The sequence below is a fragment of the Bufo bufo genome, chromosome 6, assembly GCF_905171765.1.
Source record: "Bufo bufo chromosome 6, aBufBuf1.1, whole genome shotgun sequence".
In the NCBI taxonomy this organism is placed as follows: domain Eukaryota; kingdom Metazoa; phylum Chordata; class Amphibia; order Anura; family Bufonidae; genus Bufo; species Bufo bufo.
This window is the reverse complement of record NC_053394.1, coordinates 220,835,668-220,845,585: the sequence shown is the minus strand read 5'-3', so window position 1 is coordinate 220,845,585 and position 9,918 is coordinate 220,835,668.

Below are 9,918 nucleotides of genomic sequence, written 5' to 3'. Positions count from 1 at the left end.
TAACTCTAAATCAATCACACTTCTGTGAAATCAAACTGTCCACTTAGGAAGCAACACTGAGTGACAATCAATTTCACATGCTGTTGTGCAAATGGGATAGACAACAGGTGGAAATTATAGGCAATTAGCAAGACACCCCCAATAAAGGAGTGGTTCTGCAGGTGGTGACCACAGACCACTTCTCAGTTCCTATGCTTCCTGGCTGATGTTTTATTCACTTTTGAATGCTGGCAGTGCTTTCACTCTAGTGGTAGCATGAGACGGAGTCTTCAACCCACACAAGAGGCTCAGGTAGTGCAGCTTATCCAGGATGGCACATCAATGCGAGCTGTGGCAAGAAGGTTTGCTGTGTCTGTCAGCGTAGTGTCCAGAGCATGGAGGCGCTACCAGGAGACAGGCCAGTACATCAGGAGACGTGGAGGAGGCCGTAGGAGGGCAACAACCCAGCAGCAGGACCGCTACCTCCGCCTTTGTGCAAGGAGGAACAGGAGGAGCACTGCCAGAGCCCTGCAAAATGACCTCCAGCAGGCCACAAATGTGCATGTGTCTGCTCAAAAACGGTCAGAAACAGACTCCATGAGGGTGATATGAGGGCCCGACGTCCACAGGTGGGGGTTGTGCTTACAGCCCAACACCGTGCAGGACGTTTGGCATTTGCCAGAGAACACCAAGATTGGCAAATTCGCCACTGGCGCCCTGTGCTCTTCACAGATGAAAGCAGGTTCACACTGAGCACATGTGACAGACGTGACAGAGTCTGGAGACACTGTGGAGAACGTTCTGCTGCCTGCAACATCCTCCAGCATGACCGGTTTGGCATTGGGTCAGTAATGGTGTGGGGTGGCATTTCTTTGGAGGGCCGCACAGCCCTCCATGGGCTCGCCAGAGGTAGCCTGACTGCCATTAGGTACCGAGATGAGATCCTCAGACCCCTTGTGAGACCATATGCTGGTGCGGTTGGCCCTGGGTTCCTCCTAATGCAAGACAATGCTAGACCTCATGTGGCTGGAGTGTGTCAGCAGTTACTGCAAGACGAAGGCATTGATGCTATGGACTGGCCCACCCGTTCCCCAGACCTGAATCCAATTGAGCACATCTGGGACATTATGTCTCGCTCTATCCACCAACGTCACGTTGCACCACAGACTGTGCAGGAGTTGGCAGATGCTTTAGTCCAGGTCTGGGAGGAGATCCCTCAGGAGACCGTCCGCCACCTCATCAGGAGTATGCACAGGCATTGTAGGGAGGTCATACAGGCACATGGAGGCCACACACAATACTGAGCCTCATTTTGACTTGTTTTAAGGACATTACATCAAAGTTGGATCAGCCTGTAGTGTGTTTTTCCACTTTAATTTTGAGTGTGACTCCAAATCCAGACCTCCATGGGTTGAAAAATTTGATTTCCATTTTTTTATTTTTGTGTGATTTTGTTGTTAGCACATTCAATTATGTAAAGAACAAAGTATTTCAGAAGAATATTTAATTAACTCAGATCTAGGATGTGTTATTTTTGTGTTCCCTTAATTTTTTTGAGCAGTGTGTATATATATATATATATATATATATATATATATATATATAGTACAGACCAAAAGTTTGGACACACCTTCTCATTCAAAGAGTTTTCTTTATTTTCATGACTATGAAAATTGTAGATTCACACTGAAGGCATTAAAACTATGAATTAACACATGTGGAATTATATACATAACAAACAAGTGTGAAACAACTGAAAATATGTCATATTCTAGGTTCTTCAAAGTAGCCACCTTTTGCTTTGATTACTGCTTTGCACACTCTTGGCATTCTCTTGATGAGCTTCAAGAGGTAGTCCCCTGAAATGGTTTTCAATTCACAGGTTTGCACTGTCAGGTTTAATAAATGGGATTTCTTGCCTTATAAATAGGGTTGGGACCATCAGTTGCATTGAGGAGAAGTCAGGTGGATACACAGCTGATAGTCCTACTGAATAGATTGTTAGAATTTGTATTATGGCAAGAAAAAAGCAGCTAAGTAAAGAAAAACGAGTGGCCATCATTACTTTAAGAAATGAAGGTCAGTCAGTCAGCCGAAAAATTGGGAAAACTTTGAAAGTAAGGGCTATTTGACCCTGAAGGAGAGTGATGGGGTGCTGCGCCAGATGACCTGGCCTCCACAGTCACCGGACCTGAACCCAATCGAGATGGTTTGGGGTGATCTGGACCGCAGAGTGAAGGCAAAAGGGCCAACAAGTGCTAAGCATCTCTGGGAACTCCTTCAAGACTGTTGGAAGACCATTTCAGGGGACTACCTCTTGAAGCTCATCAAGAGAATGCCAAGAGTGTGCAAAGCAGTAATCAAAGCAAAACGTGGCTACTTTGAAAAACCTAGAATATGACATATTTTCAGTTGTTTCACACTTGTTTGTTATGTATATAATTCCACATGTGTTAATTCATAGTTTTGATGCCTTCATAGTCATGAAAATAAAGAAAACTCTTTGAACGAGAAGGTGTGTCCAAACTTTTGGTCTGTACTGTATATATATATATATATATATATATAAAAACCAAAAAAGTCACAGCAGCACAAGTCCAGAGACCACGGGTGCAAATCCTCCCAGCCGCAGGCTCAAACGGCTATAGATGAGTATAGTATCCAAAGAATGAGGCAGCACTCCAGGTAAATAGAAAAAAGTGGATCCTTTATTCCCCTCTGTGCAACGTTTCAACCTTCTCAATGCTTGAGAAAGACCGCAATGTCAGGTTTCTGTGATGTAAAAAAATGAGACAAAGATAAATCATTTCAGAACTTTTTCCACCTTTAATGTGACCTATAAACTGTACAACTCAATTGAAAAACAAACTGATTACTTTTAGTTAGAGGGAAGAAAAAATATAAAAATAAAATAATATGGTTGCATAAGTGTGCACACCCTTAAACTAATACTTTAGATTTTATTACAGCACAGTTTAGGTATTAGTCTATCAGCATGGCACATTTTGTCTTGGCAAGATTTGCCCACTCTTCTTTGCAAAAACACTTCAAATCTGTCAGATTGCAATGGCATCTCCTGTGCATAGCCCTCTTCAGATCACCCCATAAATTTTCAATTGGATTCTGAGAGAAGGACGCTCGCCTCCTCAGCACTCCCTCAGTGCGCCTGCGCAGATGACGTCTCTCTTTCGGTGACGTCATCGGCGCAGGCGCACTGAGGGAGTGCTGAGGAGGTGAACGTCCTTCTCTCAGAGCGCCTGCGCCAACTGAAGACAGGCGCGGGATTTGAAATGCTGACAGGGCCAGGAGGAGGCGGCGGCTTTTTAAAAGGAGGATGCGGCGGCTACCAGCAAGTAGACGCCCTACTTGCTGGTAGTGAAGTCATTTGCATATTTTAAAAGATAGATTTTTAATGAAACTAAGCCGAAGACCAAGGTAAGAGCCCTATATAGGGAATAGTCGTTCAATAAGGATTTTAACAAGCCCAAAAATGAAAAATGTGTTTTGGGGGTGACAGAAGCCCTTTAAAGCCTTTTCTACTATCAAAGAGAGTTTTGCTTCCGCTCCCATTTTGGTACAACCTGATGTCTCTCTACCGTTTATTGTTGAGGTGGACGCTTCTGAGGTGGGTGTGGGTGCGGTCTTATCTCAGGGTCCCTCTCCTGCCAAATGGCGACCGTGTGCCTTTTTCTCAAGGAAACTCTCCTCTGCAGAGAGAAATTACGATGTGGGAGATAGGGAGTTGTTGGCCATCAAATTAGCTTTTGAGGAATTGTGCCATTGGTTAGAAGGAGCCAGAAACCCTATTACCGTGTTTACAGACCATAAGAATCTGGCCTACTTGGAATCGGCCAAGCGTCTGAACCCGAGACAGGCCAGATTGTCTTTGTTCTTTTCTAGGTTTAATTTTGTTGTTACGTTCCGCCCTGGGGTTAAAAATGTGAAGGTGGATGCCCTGTCACGTTGTTTTCCTGGGGGGGGGGGGGGACTTTGAAGACCCGGGTCCCATTTTGGCTGAAGGGGTGGTCGTCTCTGATCTTTATCCTGATTTGGAGGCAGAGGTTCAGGCAGCCCAGGCAGAGGCTCCTGATCTTTGTCCCCCTGGGAGGTTGAGGGTTTTGTGGCAGCGTGCGAGACCTACGCTCGTGCCAAGGTCCCTCATTCACGGCCATCGGGTTCTCTCCTCCCGTTACCCATTTCTTCCCGTCCTTGGACGCATCTGTCCATGGACTTCATTACGGACCTGCCTCGTTCCTCGGGGAAGACTGTGATTTTGGTAGTAGTGGACCGTTTTAGCAAAATGGCGCATTTCATTCCATTTCCTGGGTTACCCAATTGCAAGACCCTGGCGCAGGCGTTTGTTGATCACATTGTTAAATTGCATGGCATTCCTTCAGACATCGTTTCTGATAGGGGCACTCAATTTGTTTCCAGATTCTGGAAGGCCTTCTGTTCTCGCTTAGGAGTTCGGTTGTCGTTCTCTTCTGCTTATCACCTGCAGTCGAATGGTCAGACCGAACGCGTCAATCAGAATATGGAGACATATCTGCGCTGTTTTGTGGCGGAGAATCAGGAGGATTGGTGTTCTTTTTTTGTCCCTTGCTGAGTTTGCTTTAAATAACCATCGCCAGGAGTCCTCTGATAAGTCACCATTTTTTGGTGAATATGGGTTTCATCCGCAGTTTGGGACATTCTCTGGAGAGGGGTCTTCTGGTTTACCTGATGAGGAGAGATTTTCCTCGTCTTTGTCATTTATTTGGCAAAATATTCAGGGTAATCTGAAGAGGATGAGTGAGAGATATAAGCGTGTGGCGGATAAGAGACGTGTGCCTGGTCCGGACCTGAATGTGGGTGATCTGGTGTGGTTGTCTACAAAGAATATCAAACTGAAGGTTCCCTCCTGGAAGTTGGGTCCTATGTTTATTGGGCCTTACAAGATGTTGTCCGTCATCAATCCCGTTGCCTTCCGTCTTGATCTTCCTCAGACTTGGAAGATCCATAATGTTTTTCACAGGTCCCTATTAAAACCTTATGTCCAACCCACTGTACCCTCCTCTTTGCCTCCTCCTCCGATTGTTGTTGATGGTAATCTTGAATTTCAGATCTCTAGGATTGTGGATTCTCACATTATCCACGGTTCTCTCCAGTACTTCGTTCATTGGGAGGGTTATGGTCCTGAGGAGAGGATGTGGGTCCCAGTGGCGGACATTAAGGCCACTTGTCTCATCAGGGCTTTCCATAGGTCTCATCCTGAGAAGGTGGGCTCTGAGTGTCCGGAGTGCACCCGTAGATCGAGGGGTACTGTCACCGCCAGTTCTGTGAGAAGGTCTGTTAGACGTTCTTCTCTACCTCTTGCATGAGGTTCTTTGTTTTGGTTTCACTTTGTCATCTCCTTTCCTTCTCCCAGCTGTCACCTATTTACACTAATTGTCTCCCTTTATATTCCCTCCTATACTGCCTCACTTTGCGGTTTATACTTCTTGGATGAGTTGTTCTCTGCTGGAGGCTGCTTCTGCTGATTCCTCAGATAAGTCCTTTTCCTTTATTTGTGTTTCTTTGCTGGCTTGATTCTAGGTGAACCTGACTCCGTCCGTATTAAGTGCAGGGAGCCGGTGGTCGTGTCCCCTCACTATTATAGGGTTTTCAGGTGTCACACAGTATAAGATATGTGGGCATGCAATCGTCTACCATAAAGACCTTTGCATGGGCATAGCAGTCAGGGAGAGCTCTAGGGGTTTTATAGGGCTCACCCATATGCTCCTTAGTTTGTGATCAAGCCAGTCGGATGTTTATTTATAAGTTCCAGCTTTCTGCAACACCATCCGTGACAATTGACTGGTATTTGGAACTGTTCATAATTCCCTCTAGCTTAACTAAGGCCCCAGTTCCAGCTAAAGAAAAACAGATCCACAGCATGATCCTGCCACCCCCATGCTTCACTGGGGGTATGGTGTTCTTTTGGTGATGTGCAGGGTTGTTAATGCGCCAAACATATCTTTTGAAATTATGACCAAAAAGTTCAACCTTGGTTTCATCAGACCATAGCACCTTTTCCCACATGCTTTTGGGAGACTTCAGATGTGTTTTTTTCGCAAAATGTAGCCTGGCTTGGATGTTTTTCTTTGTAAGAAAAGGCTTTTGTCTTGCCACTCTACCCCATAGCCCAGACATATGAAGAAAACGGGAGATTGTTGTCACATGTACCACTCAGTCAGTACTTGCCAGATATTTCTGCATCTCCTTTAATGTTGCTGTAGGCCTCTTGGTAGCCTCCCAGACCAGTTTTCTTCTGGTCTTTTCATCAATTTTGGAGGGACATCCGGTTCTTGGTAATGTCAGCAAGGACTCTGAGGCAGCATTGCCACATGATGTGAATTACCACCAACACCGCAAGGTGACTTTTTGTTTTGATTATGACTGCTTGTTTTGTCCCTTGCCGAAAGTGTGAATAAAGCACTGAACTGTTTGATCCAAAGAACTTGTGGTTGCCTCTATACTGCGTTTGCTAATCCTGTCTACCAGAGCGAAACCCCACTATATATATATATATATATATATTCTGTTTCTCCACAACTTGCAACTAGTAACACCAAGAAATAAGCATAGCAAAACTAATAATGAATAACTTTATTTCAACAATAGAATAGATAAAAATACAAACACATACAATACAGCACCGGATAAAAAGCACACAGGATATTTTGAGAACCACAATCCTGATAACATACTAGAATAAGTAATAAATAGATAGGTTATAGAGGGAACAGGGACCAAGTCAAGTAACAAATACCCACGGGTATAAAGGGAAACAATCCTGACCTCAGACCAATAGGACAATACACTGAGCCAAATACATATAAATATATAAAGTGCAACGTGCAAAATACAGAGAAATAGCAGTGTAGGTAGACATATGCAATGAGCAGGACTGTGGTACGGTTACACGGACGCCAAATTATGCAGTGGGTCATGATATGGTTATAATAGTCTATAGTTTGTTTGTGACGCCATTTGCAGCGTGCGCAGGATACTAACACAGGGCCCTTTAAGGTGTTGTAACTCACGTACCAAGTTAGAAATGCCAGAGTGGTGTAATGTCTCTTTATGGTAGTGGTAATAGTGTAAACGGTGTCTCCTACCTGGGTACGGCTGGACTCCTGGATCCTGGCTTACTTGCAATAAAATTAGTGTGGTGCTAGTAGGAGTAATAGAGGAAATCGCAGCAGAAATTGAGATCCAGACCTTGGGTAAAGTCCAAACTTGTCTTTACAGGTTGTAGCTTTCATCCAAGCAAGATACAGCTTTAGTCTTAGGTCCCAGCAGGTATTGACAATGGTTGGCAGGAATTTATCTTCTGCTCTCTCATGTACCTGGAGCTTTGCAGGAAAGGATGTCTGCTTGTTGCTCTAAACTGTGGCAGGAATTTGGCTTCTGCACTGTCTATCTTCTGCTGTCTGGGGACTGACTAGCTGAGGAGGAATATGGCTTCTCCTGGGGTCTCTGGACTTTACTCACAGCTATCTTCACAGGATATGCTTCTTCCTGGAGTTCTGGAGTTGTCTGCTTGCTTCTTCCAGCTGAGGCTGCAAGGCTCAGGCTGGGGATGATGATCAATGTCTCAGCCGAGACAAGATCCTGGCTTGGATCCCTATATCTGGGAGCTCCTACACGCACAGCCTTCCCCTAGCCGGGGTGTCTGGCACACTCAATTAACTTCCTTCTCTTCCCATGAGGCAGGATGTAGACACAGCCCACTTCTGCTCACAGAGGGGGGAGCTAAACTAGAATGTACTATTCCAGCCTAGGAACACTAAACTGAAACTTAACTCCTTGCTAACACATTGCTGCCACCTGCTGGTGAACATGCAACATACAATTAACAAGGTTTTCAATGCACATTTGTGAGAATGTTATGTGAAATTACATTAGATAACAATGTAAATGCTTTTGACAGATTGTAGCGGGGTAAACGAGTTTCGTAACACAACTCTGGGGTGTTACACATAATAATAAATAAATAATTACATAAATACCAGAGTGATTATCAGCAGCCCGAGCTCGTTTCATGTATAGTTTCCTGTGTTTATCCACAACTTGCAACTAGTGTCAAGATATAAAGATACAAAAAAAAGAGGATTATGGTACAATTTGGAGTTCCTGGTCCAATATTCAGACCAGGTCACAAGAAAAAAGTACCTAAAGCGGAGGCTTATAGAGGCGCCAAGGGGTGGAGGTAAAATTAAGTAGTGTGATGGAATGATACCCGTCCAAAGCTATGGATAGGGAGAGGCAGCACAAGTGTTTCAGTGGGTCAAAGATCAACCTTGCCCACTGGAAAGACAAAAGGAGGCGGTGCAGGGAAAGGTGGAATAAGGGGGAGGAAAGAAGGGGAGAAATCTTTTTGCATCCGTTGAAAAAAGAAACACGTAATAGGCGCCAGATCCCTTAATCGCTAATCGTGATGAAGATTATATTCAAGTATTAATGGCCCTCACCCAGGTCTTTTTTAAAGATGAGAGCTTAGTGCATAAATACTCCAAGGTAGGTGTTAGAAATGGAGATTATGAAATCAAATATACTCACTTCACAGCGGGGTAGTCACCAGGATAAACTCAAGACACCTGGGACTATTTAACCCCCCAGGCCAGGATCGCATGTAGAAATCTAAGTGACTGAACGCAGCCTACACCAAGTAGCTTCTGGTCAATCGCTTTATTGATAATAATATGTGGCTCAAAGCGTTTCGAGGGTCTGAAGCCCTCTTCTTCAGGAGAAAAAAGAAGCTCAATTACAACATGTAACAGAAAAAACAAAATGACACAAAAGGACATTAAAGTAAAAATATAAATATAAATAAAAATATAGGGAAAATGAATAAGAATAATTCCCCCCGGGGCCTTCATTAATGTGATTAGATACAGAAAAAATAAAATTGCATGTACAGTCGTGGCCAAAAGTTTTGAGAATTACATAAATATAAAAAATTGGAGAAGTTGCTGCTTAAGTTTTTATAATAGCAATTTGCATATACTCCAGAATGTTATGAAGAGTGATCAGAAGAATTGCATAGTCCTTCTTTGCCATGAAAATTAACTTAATCCCAAAAAAAACTTTCCACTGCATTTCATTGCTGTCATTAAAGGACCTGCTGAGATCATTTCAGTAATCGTCTTGTTAACTCAGGGAGAATGTTGACGAGCACAAGCCTGGAGATCATTATGTCAGGCTGATTGGGTTAAAATGGCAGACTTGACATGTTAAAAGGAGGGTGATGCTTGAAATCATTGTTCTTCTATTGTTAACCATGGTGACCTGCAAAGAAACGTGTGCAGCAATCATTGCGTTGCATAAAAATGGCTTCACAGGAAAGGATATTGTGGCTACTAAGATTGCACCTCAATCAGCAATTTATAGGATCATCAAGTACTTCAAGGAAAGAGGTTCAATTCTTGTTAAGAAGGCTTCAGGGCGTCCAAGAAAGTCCAGCAAGCGCCAGGATCGTCTCCTAAAGAGGATTCAGCAGCGGGATCGGAGTGCCACCAGTGCAGAGCTTGCTCAGGAATGGCAGCAGGCAGGTGTGAGCGCATCTGCACGCACAGTGAGGCGAAGACTTTTGGAAGATGGCCTGGTGTCAAGAAGACCAACAAAGAAGCCACTTCTCTCCAAAAAAACCATCAGGGACAGATTGATCTTCTGCAGAAAGTATGGTGAATGGACTGCTTAGGACTGGGTGTCACGGCTGTATGTGAGCAACTAGAGCATACACAGAAAATAGAGCCACTGACCGTACCCAAACTAGGGAGGATAAAGGGTGACCCCTGTCAGACCCTCAAAGCTCTCCCTATGCTGCTAAGCACATACGCGGATCCTAATGGTGGAACGAGCCATGCCCGCGTAAATAAGACTGATGACCACTGTAACCCCTACAATAGTGGAAGG